This window comes from Anolis sagrei, chromosome 2, assembly GCF_037176765.1.
Source record: "Anolis sagrei isolate rAnoSag1 chromosome 2, rAnoSag1.mat, whole genome shotgun sequence".
Lineage (NCBI taxonomy): Eukaryota > Metazoa > Chordata > Lepidosauria > Squamata > Dactyloidae > Anolis > Anolis sagrei.
Window position 1 is genome coordinate 259,629,871 of NC_090022.1, and position 19,755 is coordinate 259,649,625.

Genomic DNA, 19,755 nt, shown 5'->3' on the forward strand with positions numbered 1-19,755 from the left:
AATCCTCCTCAAGCAAGGAATGTAGCCACTAAACCAGCACAAAGTTAGGTCAAAGCAAGGGTAATTCTAAGTTGCTTCAAAGTTGCAAAGTACTTGGATTGAAAGTTTTTCAGTATCACTTCAACTAGCATAGTGATGTCTCAACTGGTCCTGGCCAATTGTCTAGTACACGCAAGCTCTAGTTCAGAAAACAAAAGCTCTCAAAGATCTGTTTTCTAGAATTAGATACCAAAATTATCAATTATGAGACAGGGATCCATTGGGACATACAGTGAACCACATTGCTTAGTAACATTTCACAATTTGCCCAGAGCGGATTCACCAATTTAGTATCAAAGGAACCATCACTCACCAGTTAGATGCGAATCTTGTGTTTTTTACATGTGGAGAATATGGGAAAGGGGATAATTGTTTGATTCACATTTCTGTATGAAATGACCCAATTTACACCATCCAAATGAATATACCAGTTTTTACACTTCTTTGAAATATTTTTTGGTACAATTCCTCATTAAAAATATATATGATGTACAGGCAGTAACCAAGTTACAAACATCTGATTTAAATTGACTCATCGTTACAAATGGGTTTAAGACAACAGGAAATGAGAGACATCTACCCCTCAGAAGAAAAATTCACTCCTGAAAAAGTTATCATGGGGAAATGGTGTCTCCTCTGAAGCTTTCTCGCAAATCCATATTTTGACAACAACCCAGAGGCACAGACAGCAAAGCAAACTCCACAGGGGTGCTAACCCCCCCCCCCCCTCTCTCTCTCTATATATATATATATATTAGGCTTGGGTGATAAAAAAAGGTTCAAAATACATTTTGGATGTAGGGGGCACTGGCAATTCGATTTTGAAATGATTTCCAAAATTTTAATGAAAAAAAGATCAGAAATATCAGGAAATCTGAATCGCTTCGTTTGCTTCGTTAATGGAAGGTGCCCCTCCCTCCCTCCAGAACCATTAAGCATAAACAATTTTGGCAAAGCCTAACAAATGGTTTTAAAATTTCGCGGTTTCCCTTCCTTCCCTGGCAGCGAGCTGAGATGCAGAGGGACGAGGTAGGCGTGGCTAAGCACAGCTCTTCCTGAAGGCCTCTGGGGGCGTGGCCTTCAAGAAAGCTGTGCTTAGCCACGCCCACCTCATCCCTCTCCATCGCAACTCACCGCCAGGGAAGGAAGGGAAACCATGAGATTTTAAATCCGTTTGTTAGCCTTTGCCAAAATTGCTTATTGGTCTTAAAATTAAAATAACTGTGGGAGACATCCGAAAATAATTCCGAACAATGGGTAAGTGGTTTGAGTTTGGAATTGCTCCTCCCACTATTCCTGCATGGCTCGAAATTGATTCAAAGGTGAATTTAATCCAAATTAATTATGATTTTAGAAGCTTCCGAACGAACTAACCCAAGCCATATATATATATATATATATATATATATATATATATATATATATAGGAGTAACACTAAATATGTACCTGTTGTGACTTACAAACAAATTCACCTTAAAACAGATCTACAGAACCTATCGTGTGCATAACTTGGGGACTTCCTGTATAACAAAACAATTACATTAAAATGGAAGAAAATCAAGGAAATTACTTGAAAATACATAGGAAAAGAAAAATGCCTATACAACTGGTGCAATTTTTGAAAAAATTGCAAACTGATGTAGAAATAGATTGGCATGTTCATCACATAATTCTAAAATTATCTTAATGAACATGCATCCTTGTTCCTTTCTAGATGATATTCTCATGGCATTAAATGTAAGTTGTCGTTTTAATGTGCTGTCTGTGTATCTTGGCAGAGTTACCTTGGTGACTGTTGTCATTCTAGCGAATGCAAAGAAAATCATGACAATCTATTGTTGAAAGAAAGAAAATTCTTAATTGACTTCTACTGTATAATATAGTAATACAACATCTGGCTTATGCCCTGGCTAAAAGGGGAACTGTTTGGTGGGAGGTTATAATAATGGTAGCTCTCTACTGGAAATAGCCCACCTCAGTGGGGCATATTGAGTCCATATGTGAATTTGAAATACATTCAGTGTGTATCAATTTGTATAACTGTATTTTCAAAGAAGTGAAGAAAAGATTATCTTCTCAGCTGAATCCTGATCCAGCTAGTTTCATATTGCTTGTTCTACCAGGTGCTTAGGCGATCCCTCATTGGCTGAGTAGGATTGTCTTCCAGGATCAGTATTCTTGTGGGTCCGTAGGTGACTGTGGAACCCTATTCTTGACCTGCATCTTCTCCTGCAGTGAGGGCATTGGTTTCCAGGTGGAAGGCAGTCCCGGATGGGGTTGGCTTAATGCGCCTTTTTCCTGGCACGTTTTTCTCTTTCACCCTCCATTCATGCCTCTTCAAATTCTGCAGCACTGCTGGTCACAGCTGACCTCCAGCTGGAGTACTCAAGGGCCAGGGCATCCCAGTTCTCAGTGTCTATGCCACAGTTTTTAAGGCTGGCTTTGAGCCCATTTTTAAATCTCTTTTCCTGCCCACCAACATTCCTTTTTCCGTTCTTGAGTTCGGAAAAGAGCAGCTGCTTTGGGAGATGGTGGTCAGACATCCGGACAACGTGGCCGGTCCAGGGGAGTTGATGGCGGAGGACTATCGCTTCAATACTGGTGGTTTTTGCTTCTTCCAGCACGCTGACGTTTGTCCGCTTGTCTTCCCAGGATATTTGCAGGATTTTCTGGAGGCAGCACTGATGGAATCATTCCAGGAGTTGCATGTGACAGTCCACGTTTTGCAGGCATATAGCAGAGTTGGGAGGACAATAGCTTTATAAACAAGCACCTTGGTATCCCTACGGATGTCCTGGTCCTCAAACACTCTCTGCTTCATTCGGAAAAATGCTGCACTCGCAGAGCTCAGGCGGTGTTGTATTTCGGTATCGATGTTGACTTTGGTGGAGAGGTGGCTGCAAAGATAGCGGAAATGGTCAACATTTTCTAATGTTACACCATTAAACTGTATCTCTGGCATTGGAGAGGGGTTGGCTGGTGACTGCTGCTGGAACAGCACTTTGGTTTTCTCGATGTTCAATGACAGGGCAAGCTTCTCGTATGCTTCTGCGAAGGTGTTTAGAGTGGCTTGTAGATCTTCTTCTGAATGCGCATAGATGACATTGTCATGAGCATACTGGAGCCATTGTTGTCCAAGACTGTTGCCATCATGAAAGAGCCGCAGGATGTTCACAAATTTGTTGGGGCACCCGATTTTTTGGAGGATAGTCCAGAGACTGCTGCGATTCACTGTGTTGAATGCCTTTGCAAGGTCAATGAACGTACAGAGGTTGATTTTTTTTCCTCCATTTTTCTTGGAGCTGTCGTGCAGTGAAGATCATGTCCACTGTTCCTCTGGAGGAGCGGAAGTCATTTTGGGATTCTGGGAGGGTGTCTTCTGAGAGGGGTAGAAGGCGGTTTGCAAGGATTCTTGTGAGGATTTTCCCAGCTGAGGTTAGAAGGGAGATACCTCAATAGTTTCCGCAGTCTGTTCTTTCCACTTTTTTGAAGAGCGTGATGATGGTGGCACCCTCGCTGGACTGTCACCTTGTCGTGGTGAGGGGGCTTGCATGTTTCAATGAACCTGCGGACACAACTACTGGAGTCGTGCACTACCAGGAGTGGCCGCGGGGGAAGGTTCCAGACCAAGCACAGTCCAAAGACCCAAAGACCTCAACAGCGGAGCAGGCGGAGGATAACATGGTACATGTTACAACAGCTGTGAAGACGGAAGAAGGCTGCAACAGATTGAGAAGCCATGGTCATTGTGTTAAACTACACCACCAGTGGAACCTCATTCTGTGAAGCTCTACCAGGTAGCAATTTACTAGCAGTAGCAAATGTATTAGTTACCTGATAGTCCTAAAGCTAGAAGTACTAGAAGGTAAACCAGGGACATTCTTCACACAAACATGTGTTCCACTATGTGTTTCTAAACTGTAATTCTTGTGAGCTGAGATTTTGCAAATGAGTTGTTGGTTTGCACTAAACATTTCTATCTTTTCCTTTCTCCAAGGATGATATTGATGATGATGATATAATTTTATTTCTTATCCACCTTTCCCCATGGGTCAGGGTGGTTCACAGCAGAGTTAAGAACACACAAATACTACAAAAATGCTACAAACACACATTAAAATTCAGTTCCATAAAAGATACAATCAAAGCATTTCTGTAAAATACACATTAATCACACAGGACAAAGACCAAAACATATGACATGAAATTAAATTCATGCTTAAAGACTATCTGGGTAGGCCTGCCAGAAGAGATGGCTCTTTACATGGTTTTAAAATTCCAACATCTGGTTTAGCTGTCAGAGTACAACCTACAGGTCATTCCACAGCCTTGTGGCAGCCTATGAAAAGGACCACTGGATGATGGTTGCCAGTCAGGTTCTGGCTATTTGGAGGAGATGCCCCCCAGAGGACCTTAATGTGTGAGGTGGATTGTACAGAAGAAGGCAATCTTTTAGGTAAACTGGACTCAAACCATGGAGAACTTTAAAGGTCAAAACCAACACCTTGTACTTCCTCCAGAAGTAATTGAAAGGGTTGTTTTTTTTCCTCTCATCTTTACATCAGCCCCATGAGACACATTAGGTTACTGTATATGACTTCCCAAGACCACTCAGCTTGTATGTTCCTTAAAAATCTGAACTTGTCATCTCCATTATTGGTGGTAGAATTAGAGTTTGATTTATTAGGATTTCTGTCCTACTGCTCCTTGCAAGATTCTGTGTATGTTTGTGTCTGCTCACATACATGTAAGAAACACCACTAGCAATTATTTAACTCTTTTTTTCATTCTAGCCACTCATGCTCACCAGAAAGAAGAAGGAATCTGCCAGTGATTAACTTATGAAAGGCTTTTTAGACATGTGACTATTGATCGCCAATGTCTTAATGAAATAAATAAAGCAGAAAGTAAACGAGAAAGGCACAAGCTAATTAAACACAGGTGCTCTTTCTTTCACTTTACAGAAAGAAAGAAATGAAGATAAATTATCCAATTATGAATTGTATGATGACACTGAAATATGTTTCCTTCAACTAAGCTTTTATTCCAGAGGATGTAAACACATTTATAAGTATAAAGCAACATAAGCAATTTCTCACATGAGTAATCCCCTTATATGCAGTGGGATTTTTTCCATGAGAGCATTTAGTACTGAAACATAAGGATATGCCTTTGAGATGGATTATTTGTGGCATTTGTATTTGGTTTAAGGAACTATTCCTGCTTTATTGGCCAAGATTTTAAAAATGCAAGGGCATGTCTTACTGTTGCAGAGGTAACATTGTAGGATGGTGTATCTATATTTAAGAAGCTTACCTCCTTACTATTAGTTTGGTGGCAAAAGCAGGAGCCCTATGTTATTAAGGAAACAGCCTAGAGAAGAAAGATGAGTTCTCTTTGTGATGTAGTTGATGAAGTTCTGGATGCAGAGATTTGATTCTGGATATCACTCTTTCTAACTCTTTCTAACCCCAGCCATAGTGGACTCTGGCAAGTTAGCTCTACACATCCTTGGCTTGAATTTTGACATTGAAGGGGATGAAAGGGGGGCATAGTAGTAGGTAGAAAGCTAGTGGGCATTGATCCCATTTAGTTGGCCCTTCACTTTTGTATGTTCACACTCTCTTTTTTATTATTATTTATGAGTTTGACACTGCCATTCCCGAAGTTGGGGTGAACATTCACATGGAAGTCCCTTTCTCAAGAGATGAGCAAGGGACTATTTGAGAGGTGTTTGTACCGTAAATCCCTGTCCTATCAATCTCCCTTCCTTTACCCAGCCAAAATAGAATCTCGTGTCATACAGGAAGCAGAAGAGCTTTCCTCACAAGTTATCTCACTTATCCTATGAATCTGGTTCCTGTTCCCCTTCATGTATTCTGCAAATCTTGGTTTTACTAGGGAAAAATGAGTACTTAGGGAGGGGGAGAGAAACAAGTGGCACACAGGAAGAAGAGAACAAATCACACCTGGGACCAGTTCCTCCTCAACTTATGATTTGCTAGGCATTTCTGGTCCCCTTGGTATCTTCCTTCCTTTGCTCAGGTGAAAGAGAGACTTACACTGTGCAGAAAGAGAAAAAGGAACTGGGTTCTTCACGGTAAGTGAAGTGGTGTGTGAGGCTAGCTCCTCATCACCTCTCTAAGACTGTAGCAATAGTGTGCCATTCTCTTTGTCCACTAGAGGACAAAGTGGGAGAAAGGGGAGAAGGAAGGAGACTGGGGTGTTTGAGAATCATATTAAAATGTGGACAACATTGTCCCTGTCAAATTGGGTCAGTTAGAGATTATATCACACTTTTGGCAGGCTACTGGAGGTATGATTCTCCTTTTTATAATCCCCTTTCTGATATGGGGAGTGTCTGAGATCTAGAAAGGATTTTCAAAGACTCCATAACTCTAGACATGTCAGACTTCCCCAGTCTAGTATCATCAAGCATTCTTGCATTGGATTGGGGATGTTTGATCTATGTTAATTTAATTAGAGATTATGCTATCCATCATGTTCTTCTCCCAAATCACTTTAGGTCCAAAGTTATATAATTTGTGATTGACTCCATAGACATCTGTAAATACTGAGAGGGCTAAATAATTCCATTTGTTATGAGCAAGAAATGCAATAAACAAACAAACCCTTAGCTCTGCTTATCAAAACGAATGAAGAATCAATTGCACAGAATCACTGGTTTACATCTGTTAAATGTGTCTCTGTTACTTTTAAAATACCGTATTTTGTAAGCCTCCAATGGGCATGGCATTAGCTCTGGTATTTAAAATGTATTGACAGAATGTTATGGAAACTAAATATAATTAGCAATCAAATCTTGATAAAGATGTTCTACTTGTATGTTTTTCTTCAAAGCAATTACTGCAGGGCTTTTGTCCTTATCCTCTCTATAAATTACAATCATTCTTTACCCAAATGTTTATTTGGATCACAAATGACAGCAATCATTCTAGATATATGATTTTTTAACAAATGTTTATGTCTTCTATTTATTTTTGCTTTAAGATATGGCCGTATGTTATTGTTTTGAAAGTAGAATAGTTTTGATATTTCTTTGCCAGATTGTACTCCCATTTAATACCTTGAAATAATTTCTTTCCATAATAATTGCATGGAGGATAAAAGAGTTTAATTCCTGAAAAAAATGCCAATTTCTTTTTTAGAGTTCGCAATGAATATAAAAGGCTGATCCAAAATCAGAAGTGGACGCCAAGGCTCTTGATTGCTTTCCTAAAGTGCCTGAATTGAAATCATAAAATGCCTGTTTCTTGCCATTTAACTTCTTAGCAGATTTACTTAAAATAAAATCTAGCAGTTTGAAAGTGTCAGTCATTTATTGCATACTCCATTTACTGCATTATCAGTTTCGGTATTCTTGTGAGACACATTTTTTTCCTCAGACATTCTCCACTACTTTGTCTTTATATTGCAGAAGAGGAGTCTGTAACACAAAGAAATAGCAAAAATGTTCCCGTCTCTTCTGCAGCTCCCTCCATGCTATAACTATACTACAGTTCTCCCAAATCTGTTCCATATATCTGGGAAACTCTCTATACCATATTATGGAATCATAGACTTCAAAGTGGATCGTGGAGAAAAATCAAACCTGAGATTTCTTTAGAAATGAGTAAACTGAGGCTACCATACTTTAGGCAAATCATGAAGAGATATATGATTTTCCTGATTTTTGGCAGGGGGTTGGACTGGATGGCCTATGTGGTTTCTTCCAACTCTTATGATTCTATGATTCTATGGCTTACTGGAAAATACAGTAATAATGAGGAAAGTTGATATGATTTTCCCTCCCTCTATCTCTTTCGCCTGCATGCTCTCATGTTTTGCAGCTTGTTACATCCTCTACATTTCCTCCTTCATTTTGCTTTGATTCCTCCCCTGTTCAATCAAGCAGATTGAGGAAGATGATTTCAGGGGAAGCACCACATGATGGGATGGAGAACAGGTGGCAATAATAGGAATAGTTCTTTTCCTCCCACATCAGGCAGTTGGAGAACTTTAAATTGATTTTTTCCTGGACAGGTAATAAAATGCATAATATTGCTACACTAAGTCGTAAAATCAATAGGCTCCATGGAAACCTAAATATTAATTATTGTACTTTTGCCATTGCACTGCAGTATTTTACATCTCCTTCATCCCATATTGCCACTGTGATCTGTGCAGCCTTTGCAAATTTCAGTTAAACATTTTCCCCAATTCCACTTTTTACTATAATTGAAACAATGACTCAGATACCTAGAAATTTGTATTGAGAGGCAACCATTCATAACTGTTATATGTCTATGAACTATATTGTCAAAATATGTCTTAGATTTGAGGTTTCACACTTTCACTAAACAAAGACCCCTCTCACACTGCCCCCATATTCTAGAATCTGATCCCAGATTATCTGCTTATTCTAGATTATCAGGTAGTGGAGACTCATATAATCCAGTTTAAAGCAGATAATCTAGGATCAGATTCCAGGATATAGGGCAGTATAGAAGGGGCCAGACTCATAGAAAGGGGTAGGTGACAACAACATAGGTTTTCGCTGCCTGATGCCATTCCTATGCAGCCTGAAACCTGTTTTTGAAAACCAAACAGATAATGGTGGAGATGACTGCTGGATGGCTGGCCTAGAAACCTGTGAAAACTCAGCTCACTGTTTAGTATGGAAATCCTTCTTCCAGAAGTTGTGAAATTGTAACTCCCCAGCTGAAACAGAAAGTGTCACAGGAGTGTGAGCAAACAATAACTAAAGAATGTCATAACTCTCACTCCTGAGTAAAATTGTTCAGTAATTTAAAAGGGAAAAAAGGATGAATTCCACAAAAGAAAGTGTGTTTAAGTTTTGGGCAGCCTAATCTTCTTTAGGGATAGTTATGCCAGAACATAACTAGGTAGTGATGCTTATGATTTTGGCTAAAGAAGAGCACAGAAATACTGTTTTGCCTCTTGCATTTCTAAAGTGGACTTAGTATACACTATAGAATTAATGCAGTTGAAAACTATTTTAATTGACATAGCTCAAAACTATGGAATCTTGGGATTTGTAGTTTGGTGAGGACCATTACTCTTTGGCAGGGAAGGCTAAAGAATTTGTAAAACTACAACTCGGATTATTCCAATAGCATTAAGCCATGTCAGTTGAAGTGGTACCAAACTGCATTAATTCTACAGATTAGGTGCACCTTAAGGACCTCTTCACAAGGGGCATTTTTGCCCTGTTTTGCCACTTTTACTCACGGTAAGGACGAGGCCTACCCGCACTTTCCTCCCCTTTTTGCCGTGTGATGTCAGAAAGGGCGGTGGGGTAATGCACATTGCCACCCTTCTGCCATCTGATTTATTTTTATTTGTTTTGTATCAAATACATTCCATAAATAAATATAAAACTGATAAAAATAGAATGAGCCCAAGCGGCTAAATACTCCTTGATCAAAAATGGGCAACACTGACCACATTGTCTCTAGCTTTGAACAGTCCTTCCTCTGTACATGAGGCAGGACACTGTGGACAAGTATACCGATGCAGAGTTGACTGTTCTGCTCCACAGTCGCACAAGGTAGAGGATTATTTTAGGTAGTGCCATTTTGCCAGGTTGTCTTTTGATCTGCTCACTCCACTTCTAATGCCATCTGGGGAGGGGAGGGGAGGGGAGGGGAAGGGTGCCAAAGCACCTTCTCCTGTCCCCTCCATATGATGAGGGGAGGAGGGAGGGTGACAGGGTGCCACAAGCCTCCCCGCACACCTTCCCTTTCATTGGTGATTGTCAGCGCAACAGTCCGGCCAGAAACAGGCCATGTGAAGAGGTTCTAGTTTATCCCAGAACTTGGTTCAAGTAACGAAATCATCTATAGCATGTTATTTGAGGTTGTAGGGAAGGAGCTTTTGAAAGCTACATAATGACAGTGCTGTAGCTAACAAGCAATAACCAAGATTCTACTTCAGTAAGTATAACATAAAAGCTCCACAGATAGAACTTAACTACTCCTCTCCTCTCACCAGATTATGACTTACTATATCTCACTTCTAAGTCTCCACAGATAAATTGAAAGTGAAGACATCATTTGACAAGATCTGTGTACTCCAATGATCTCAGCAAATTATGTATCTTTCCTTTTCTTTTCTTCCTTTCATTTTTGCTGCACATTCCACCATGCTAAATTAAGCAATTTATATTATAAGAAAACAGAAGTGGAGTGCAGTTCTGCGTTTGAGGATTTAATGAACATCAGTGCTTGGAGGAAATAGGGCTAATCTAATAAAAATAACATTAGCAGAGGAAGTTTGTGCTTAAGTCTCTCACCTCTAAAGGCTACAAATCTTACTTGGGTCGTAAAGACAAATTAATTGGCATTTTCAATAGTTTGGTATTTAGCAAAACTTGCTATGGATTTTGGAAACAGACTATATGATTTTTTTCAGCATTGATCGTTGCTTTTTAGGATTAGGTGAAACAGAAGAATGAAAAGTTTCAGTTAGTTTAGCCCTCCAGGAAGTATCTAGAGCAGATTGCAAGACACAATTTTCAGCACCATGCATTTGTATTCAGTGTGTGATGAGTCATTTATTTCCAAATACCAATAATATTTTAGAACGGTTTCTTTTAGTTTTTAATCCTATAGATAGAATGATATGTTTAACCCATGTTTAACCATGTTTAATGGAGATATGTCTTAATTGTTTAAAGAAAATAAAATTTGTATGAATATTGTGATCTGAAATGGATTTATTTTGCCCTCTTTCAGATATGACATTCCAAATTATAGCCCCATTTATGGTACCCATGTATTGCTGCTGATCAATATTTTCCCCTGGTCTATTTAGGAAAATGTGTGTGAGCGCTTTCCAGTTGCCTATCGATAGGTCCCAGTTCTATGAATTTCATAGGAGTACACCACTGAATCATTAGGAACTTGATAAGTAAATATTTATGCAAGCTCTTTTGATTCAGTGTGTAACTTAATGGAGCCCCAGAGGCACAGTGGGTTAAACCCCTGTGCCGCAGGATTGAAGACCGACAGGTTGCAGTTTCGAATCTGGGGAGAGCATGAATGAGCTCCCTCTATCAGCTCCAGCTCCTCATGCAGGGACATGAGGGAAGCCTCCCACAAGGATGGTAAAAACATCAAAACATCCGGGCATCCCCTGGGCAATGTCCTTGCAGACAGCCAATTCTCTTACGTCAGAAGCAACTTGCAGTTTCTCAAGTCGCTCCTGACACGATGAAATAATAATAATAATAATAATAATAATAATAATAATAATAATTTCTAACTTAATAATCAGAAACACGTGAGGAGTTCCATTTCAAAATTCTTGAGCCTTCTTTGCCATAGTGGTCTAGTGCCTCACCAAATGACAGCCATCAGGATTCCATAGCATTAAGCCATGGTAGTTAGGATGGTTTTTTTTTTTTTTTGTCGTGTCAGGAGCAACCGCTCCTGTTCTGAGAGAATTGGCCGTCTACAAGGACGTTGCCCAGGGGACGCCCGGATGATTTCTGATGTTTTATCATCCTTGTGGGAGGCTTCTCTCACGTCCCCGCATGAGGAGCTGGAGCCGGTAGAGGGAGCTCATCCGCCTCTCCCGGGATTCGAACCTGCGACCTGTCGGTCTTCAGTCCTGCGGCACAGGGGTTTAACCCACTGCGCCTCTGGGGCTCCATTAAGTTACACACTGAATCAAAAGAGAGTTAGGATGGGGTCAGACTGCATTAATTCTACAGTGTAGATGGATCCTCAGACTCACTTGCTTTTGGAGGAACCTAGAACTTTTCATTCTACTGCTTTATAGCCCTCAAAATTGTCCTCTGTCATAGAGTCAATAATGAAAAACAATCTGAAAATATTTCACTATTACTAGACTACCCCATATATTCACTTAGATGATGTGAGCATAATTTTGGATGGTTGTTCTTTTAAATCCAAGTGATGGAGTAGGCATGCTGACCAAAATACTATTTTTTTCCTGTCTTGAAGAAACAGGATCCCCATGGTGCCAATCTTCCATGTCTAATGACCTTATCAGAAAGCCCAGGTGAAGCATCCTGTTTTGCCTGGCTTCCATGAGGAAAGAGAGAACAGCAAGTCAAATCTGTCATCCTGCACACAGCTCCCTTTCCATGATGCTTTCACATGGGGAAAGCATCACCTTTGTGGGGAAGGTCCATGCTGGCTTCATTGGAGCCAACAAAACACAGGACGCCAGCTATGCTTTCATCTCGATTGGGGACGGAGCATACACTGGAATCCACAGGACATTGTGTAATGTCTTGCATGGTCTTCCATCCTCCAGATGGGGTGAAAGTGTCCTAGGATGTCTGATGAGGTTGTTCGTCAAATCCCATGCCGCTGCCTTTGAAATTTAAAGATATATTTATATTTATGCTTGTGGAAAATAATACATTCCTTGTGATACATATGTGATGAGATGCAAATAAAAAGGATGGAAAAGAAAACATAGGTTGTGTATAAAAATCCATACAGATGCCTTATGGGAAAATGTGTACATTATTTTCTACAAAAAAATAATGTAGCATGGAAAAAGGTGGGAAGTCTAGAAACAGCATCCTATAGATGATAAAGTGGATGAAAACACCTGACCTACTGAAATACACGGGTTATATTTTCCTTGATGTATGTATGCTGCTGTGGTGGTGGGCAAAATATAGTGCAAATCCTTTTTTCTGAAACCATAAGAGAGTCGCCAAGAGCAAAAATAGAAAATATTGAACCAAATGTCCATGGCCTAATTCAGAGCTTAAAAACAGTGATCAGTTTTTTTCACTGACCTTTTTGGTCAACACAGAATTTCAGAAGAAAATGTGCCTGCATTGTATATGTTACAGCAAAGCTTTGATTGTACAGATTCATGAGTGTACAAACATTGGGGTCATGACAATTGATTGTCCTGATGTACAACCTATTCTCCTGATAAATGGAGGACAAATAGGTAGAAAGAGAATGGTTTCCCATCGGCAAAGGGATCAGTCAAGGCTGCATTTTATCACCTGTTTAATTTATATGGAAAACAGCAGTATTAGACTTGGAGGAAGGTGGTGAAAAAAATGGAGGAAGAAACTACAATATGAAATAAGCAGAAAGCCACTATCATCCATGTCATAGTATTTCTGATTACTATGTATGGTTGTGAAAGCTAGGCGCTGGCAGTGAAGAAAGCTGACAAGAGGAAACCAATTTTGGACATATGTGCATTCTTGAAAAAAGACAATATCACTCAATAAAGTAGTAAAAGAGGAAGACCAATCTAGTTAAATTGATTCAATGTAAGAAGTCACTACTTTCAGATTGCAAGAAATGGGTGAAGCATTTGATGATCAGGTATCTTCAAAGTCTCTCGGTCATATGGTCACCATAATCCGGTGTTAATTTAATGGCAAACAACAACAGCAAGTTTAGGAAAATTATAGTCCATAATGCAACTTCTCCAAACTCTGACAATAAAAGAGTTTCATGCAATTGATAATTTGTAGTATCTTATTTCAGAGAGTAAGCTAATGAAATCAAACAGCCAAATGCTCTTTAAACTTCCTGGGAAATTTCTTGGGAGTTGGATAAGGCCTGAACCTTTCTCTGTCCTGGGCTGTGTGATTATTTCTGTGTATCAGTGTATCACTCTAGTGGCAATGAACATGGCTTCTAGAGATTGCTTTAGGTTTCCTGTGACAAATGAACTAGTAAAATGGAGAGATAGAAACCAGATAGAAGCAAGCATTGCAAAGTGTTAGGGGAAATGTTAAAATGGAACCAAATGGATTTTCCCCTCATGTGCTTCTGATTATTAGGCTCTGTCCCTTCTCTCGCTGATTGGATATCTGCTTCCAACCCAGTAAGTTTCCCTCTCTTGATTATGGTCACTGTGTTCTTTTTACAACTAATCCTTTGCCTTGGGGCAGAGGGAGAAATGACTGCTATATTCAGAGGTCTGCTCCCAGCTTCAGCCAGGAAGATTCGCCTCTCCTCATAAAGGTTATGTAATTGGATTTGTGAGTGGCTAATTCCATGACTTCTCTCTCAATCACAGAAAGTGTTATTTTGCAAAATGTAGCTGACAGAACAAGGAAAAAGCCATACGGCCACTAAATTCAATTAAAATCCTATGCTCACTTTTCGTTATAACAACTCTAAGATGACGTATGGCAGCTCTAAGATGAACTAGGATTTTTAAAACAAGATTTGTTCAGAAAGGGCCACCTTTGCATGCCTCTAAGGCTGAGAGAGTATGGGCGCTTCTACATAGCCACATAAAGCTGGTCAAACTAGAACATGTGTCTGCTAAAAGCTGCCTCACTGATGGGGGGACCAGCAATACAGCCCAGTAATATTGATGCCAGTTCAGCATGGTTGGGCATGTGCAGTAGCTCCCAACCCACCCCCATCCCCGATTCCCCACAAAAAAGGCAAAGAATCAACCTTACCATTGCAGGAGGCTGTCCTCTGCCTGGATTGCCCTCACTGATAACATGGCGGAGCTTTGGAGCAGGAAATCCCCTATTTTCGGGAAAAAATGAGTGATTTGATTTGTGTAGTAGGGGAATGATTGCATCGGGTGAAATAGGAAAAGAGCAATGAAAGAGAACCAAAAAGTGAATCTTGGAATGAAAAACTATGGCAATGATTTCTTTGCTTTGCAACAGACTAAAGCCTTCAAGCAGCCATGAACTTTTCAGAATATCAGGATATTGAGGCATTTTAAAGGCTGACATCTTACTTGCCCCATGGACCTGTATGGAGGGGAAACATTTGGAGATCTTTAGGGAAGTGAGGTTTCCCTGTGATTAACTAACTTCTTCACCCCCATTGATTAGTTTCTAGGCTGGTTTTTATTACATATTATTATACAATATACAGCTGACCCTCTTTATGCACAATTCTGTGTCCATGGATTGAACCATTTATAGCTTGAAAACATTTAAAAATCAAAAATTAAACTCTGATTTTGCCATCTTTATATAAGGGACACCATTTTGTGATGCCATTGTATATAATAGGACTTGAGCATTCATGGATGAGGGGTCCTGGAACTAAACCACAGCAGATATGAAGGGCCCAGGGCACAATGTTTTGTAATTCTATTTGGGCTGAGTTATAGTGAATCTTTTTTGTAATTATTGCTCAACATCAAGAAAGGGGCTTTCTCAAACCCAGCCCATTATTCTTTTTCTCCTAGGCCACTTTCACACTGCCCTATATCCCAGAATTTGATCTCTGATTATTTGATTATCCCAGATTATCTGGCAGGAACTGTGGTAGCACAATGGGTTCAACCCTTGTGCTAGCTGAAGTGAAGGTTAGTAGTTCAAATCCCTAAGATGGAGCGGGCTCCCTTCTGACAGCTCCAGCTTTCCATGTGGGGACATGAGAGAAGCCTCCCATAGGATAGTGGCACATCCAGGTGTCCCCTGGGCAACTTCTCTGCAGATGGCCAATTCTTTCACAATAGAAGTCACTTGCAGTTTCTCAAGTCACTTCTGACACAATAAAAATGTGGTAGTGTAGACTCATTTAATTCAGTTGAAAGCAAATAATAAGACAAGATTCTGGGATATAAGGACACTGTAGAAGGGGGCCTAGTTTCTCCCTGTATTTCTTTCCTCTTACTTTGCATTCTGACTTTTAAATACTGGCACCATCCTCCTCCTACCTCTTTTTAATCAGCTTTTTTATTATGCAATTAAGTTAATATTGGTAGAGAAAGGAGTAGGTTCTATTTAATTACCTGATTATTTAAAGTGAAGATCTCACAGATTTAATTTGGGATCTCAGCTCTTATATGCAAAATATGTGCTCCTCCATTGACCTTTTCCAATCACACTTCTTGATTGGGAGTGGGAAAGCAAAAATAATGCAGTGATACTATTAAGCAAAAAAAATATTCTGTATATGCAAAGAGAATTTAAAGTATTTCAGATTAAAAATATTCATTTTTTATTCACTTATTGATCTTTGCAGCTCTCCATATATTGCTGTAGTCATGAAGAATCAATGACTTCTAAGAGCAATAAATCACTACTTATTAACCTGTAACAAATAAGGCATTTGAAGAATTAGTGAATTGTAGGTTTTGGTGGTTGTGAGGGAGATACAAAGGGTGACAAACTGAATTGAAAAGATTCCCAACAGGACAACTGTATGATTTGGACTTTTAATCGGTCCCTGGCAGCAAGTATTTTGTGATCTTTGTTGCCAATGTGGTAAAAGGAGAAAAATAACCCAATAACAAAATGTAAATCTAAAATTCCCATGCTTTGGCTTCACATCTTAATCAGTTAATTAGTGATACTTATACAAATCACTCTATTTTTTTGGTATATAAGACTACTTTTTAACCCCTCCTCTCCTTTTACATTCTCAGGACAAAGAACAGTGTTCAAAATGATCTTAAAAGCACTGAAAATAAATTCAGAAGCAATCTTGAAAATTAGGTTCTTGTGGGTTTTTTCGGGCTACAGAGCCATGTTCTAGAGGCATGGCTCTATACATGGCTCTATAGCCTGAAAAAACCCACAAGAACCTAGTGATTCCAGCCATGAAAGCCTTCGACAATCTTGAAAATTTTAAGAACACTTCTCAGTAACACGTCAACCATTATACTTTTATCATCAGATTTTAAAGAACAAGGCTTGAGGGATGGGCTTGGCTGTTTTAAGGTGAGATTTTGAGTTGGCATCTTTATACACGCAAAAGAACGGGAGGGCAGTCTCTCCGGAGAACAGGACATCTGAAAGTAGGCAGATCTGGTCTCCCGTATCAGCATTGTAAAAGGCCACCCAGTTTGCAGCACAGTTCAGGCAGACTCAGATCCTCTTGGTCTTTTCACTCAGCAGGAAATCAGAGCTAGAAGGGAGACTGGGAGCATAATAGCTACCTTTCCACTTGCCCACGGCCCAGATCCCTTCCTCAGGACCAATGTTAACAGGGCCTTTTCTCCTGACAGACTCCCTGGTCACCCCCACAAACCAGTCTCCCTCCCCTTCCAAAGCAACTTCCCAGAAATTCCTTCCCCTTGTGAACCTCTCCTGTCCCAACACTTAAACTGGGTTGCTGAATCTCACAGGATTATCAAGAAGGTCTTGATACGTGGCTTCGCATCTCACTCTTTTGCAATCCTCAGACAGGAAAAGCCAGCAACCCGCTGTGTCTGGATCCAGAGTGATTTGCTTTCTGAATCTCTAGTCCAGGTAACAAGGCATCTTGGAACTGCATGATGACAGTAAGTAGGAAAGAGTGTAGATCACAAAACTCCCAGGTCTTCCATTTCTGCTCTGGAGAGAAAGAACTTAAAAACAGCCGCAGCCACATCCCTGCCATATGTGGCGACCATATGAAAGCAGCAAGGGCAACCCTGTACAAGTATGGTAGAAGAAAATTCACTCACCAGGATTCATGGAAAGAAGTGACTTAATGTGGCCCTGAGGTACAACTGTGCTGTGCCTAGAAAAACATGCCTGCTGAAGCTTTTATTTTCCTTCACTCCACCATTTATCTGCTTCTTTTTGGTTCTTCTGATGACAACGGAAAACTCTGACAACATATCTCAAAAATCAGCCAGCAGAAAACATTTCAGCCAGCAGAAGAGCCTTGTGCCTAATCCTCATTAGTGTTGCCAGATTGAATCCAGGATGGGATACCTGGAACTTTAATCCTTGTCCCTCTCTTAACTTTTGGCAGGAATGAGCTCCTTTTTTACAGGATAAATCCCAAAATTGCAGACTTTTCTATGGGTTATTTTTATCCTCAGCACTCCATATAGGAACCAGTATTTCTGCACTGAACCATTATTTTCCAATACAGGAAATGTATTGTTTTCCACACAAACATTTGCAAATTTTGTGCAATGTCAGTCACAAACTGAAGATTCTCATCAGTCTAGGATTGTTGTCTTCATGGTTTGAATATTTCTAACTTTTTAAAGTGAGCCATGTCTTTTCATGATATGACCAACATATGAGAGTTTCAGTTTAATCATCTTTAATCATTTTACCAGGAGACCTCAATCTTAATTTGCTCTAGGGTACATTTTTTTTAGAAGTTGGACTATCTGCAGAACTCTTTTCTAGCACCATGATTAAAATCAATTGATTTTCTTTCTGTGACCTTTCTTAACTGTCCAACTTTTATAACCATATATAGAAATTGGAAATACAATCCCAGGGACAACCCTGATGTAGATATTCAATTATATATTTTTGTCTTCCTTCATAACTGATCTTCAAAGTACTAGTCATTTTCTGATTTCTTGAATTCAGTATCCATTTAGATTAATGACTGAGGCAAAATATTGGAAATCTTTGACTATCTCAATGTCTTCTTGTCTGCTTTACAGCTTTGTAAATGATTTGTGGCCATTATTTTTGTTTTCATACAATTCAGTTGTAAATCTACCTTTGTATTTTCCTTTGAGTTTCTTCAGTAGTCATTTCAAGTTCTTGCTGCTTTCAGCTAGTAGTTTGGTGTCATGTACCCATGTTTAATTGTTGGTGTTCCTTCTATGAATCTTCACACTTCCTTCCACAGAGTCTAATCCAGTTTTGTGTATATGTTTGTTGTACAAGTTAAACAGATAAAATGATAAAATGCAGCCTTGATAATTAATTCTGATTCTCCATATTCTGTCCTAACGATGGCCTCTTGTTTTAAGTACTAGTTACTCATTAAGTTAATCAAATGGTGTGGTACACTAATTTCTTTGAGAGTGATCCATAATATTACTTTATATATATATCATAAGGCTGATTAATGTATAGTCGTGGTTTTACTTCAAGATAATTTCAACAGACACAAACAGAATTAAAATTAAATCTTTTTGAGTCCCATTAATTTTAGTGAGAAAAATTATGTTGTACTGGATTCTTTTGCTGAAATAGGCATCATTGGAAAAGTGATTAACTTTGGATCATGGTCATAGTAATAGCTGACATAGTTATTAGAAACATGGGCATGGAGCCAAAGCTTTAGTTTTCCTACATTGACTCCAAAGTCAAGTATGCATTGACTCCAAAGTCAAGGATCCATTTACTTCATTATGTTGGAGTTCCCAATTCTCACCTGTAAGCACATGAGCAGTCTGTGTGTTCAAAGGGGATTTTTTCATAATAAACAGAACACTTTCTACCCATTCTGGTCTCATTAACCTTTCCTCAACCAGGGACCCTTCATATGTTTTGAATTACAGTTTGTATCACCATCAACCCATCCAGGTTTAGCAGTAGAATTAGCTTAACTTTTTCATCAAAATACAGTATAACCCCCATATCTATGGGAGATATGCTTCCAAACAAATTGTGGAAACAGGAAAAAATGAACCCTATTGAAATTTATGACTTTCACTTGAGGTTTTCATTTACTTAACCTGGGGAACCTAGAAAATTCCCAGAGAGGCATCATTTCTAGAAATTTGCTAGGTCCTCTAATGCACCTGCTGTGGAAGCATGCATGAAAGGCCTATGTTGGATGCTAATAGATGAAACTGCAAGTTGCAGTCTTGCAGGTACAGAGGCCATACTGCATTTCAATGGCACTTGAACTTTAGATGATACTTTGTTAAAAGAAAAAAAATCCTGATGCCGTGAAAGAATGCAAATGAACTATGATAATGAGATTGGTGAAACTGTAGGACCTCATCAAGGTAGGAAATATGTTGTTTCTTGAGGACAATTTCCAACAGGTCCCATCACATGACTT

The 19,755-nt window shown here is 39.4% G+C and overlaps 1 protein-coding gene across 2 annotated transcripts in view; it reads left to right on the top strand.

Annotated features, from left to right (window-relative positions):
• EDIL3 (EGF like repeats and discoidin domains 3) overlaps positions 1 to 19,755 on the top strand; it is a 325,907-nt gene that overhangs the window by 141,088 nt on the left and 165,064 nt on the right. The window lies entirely within an intron of this gene.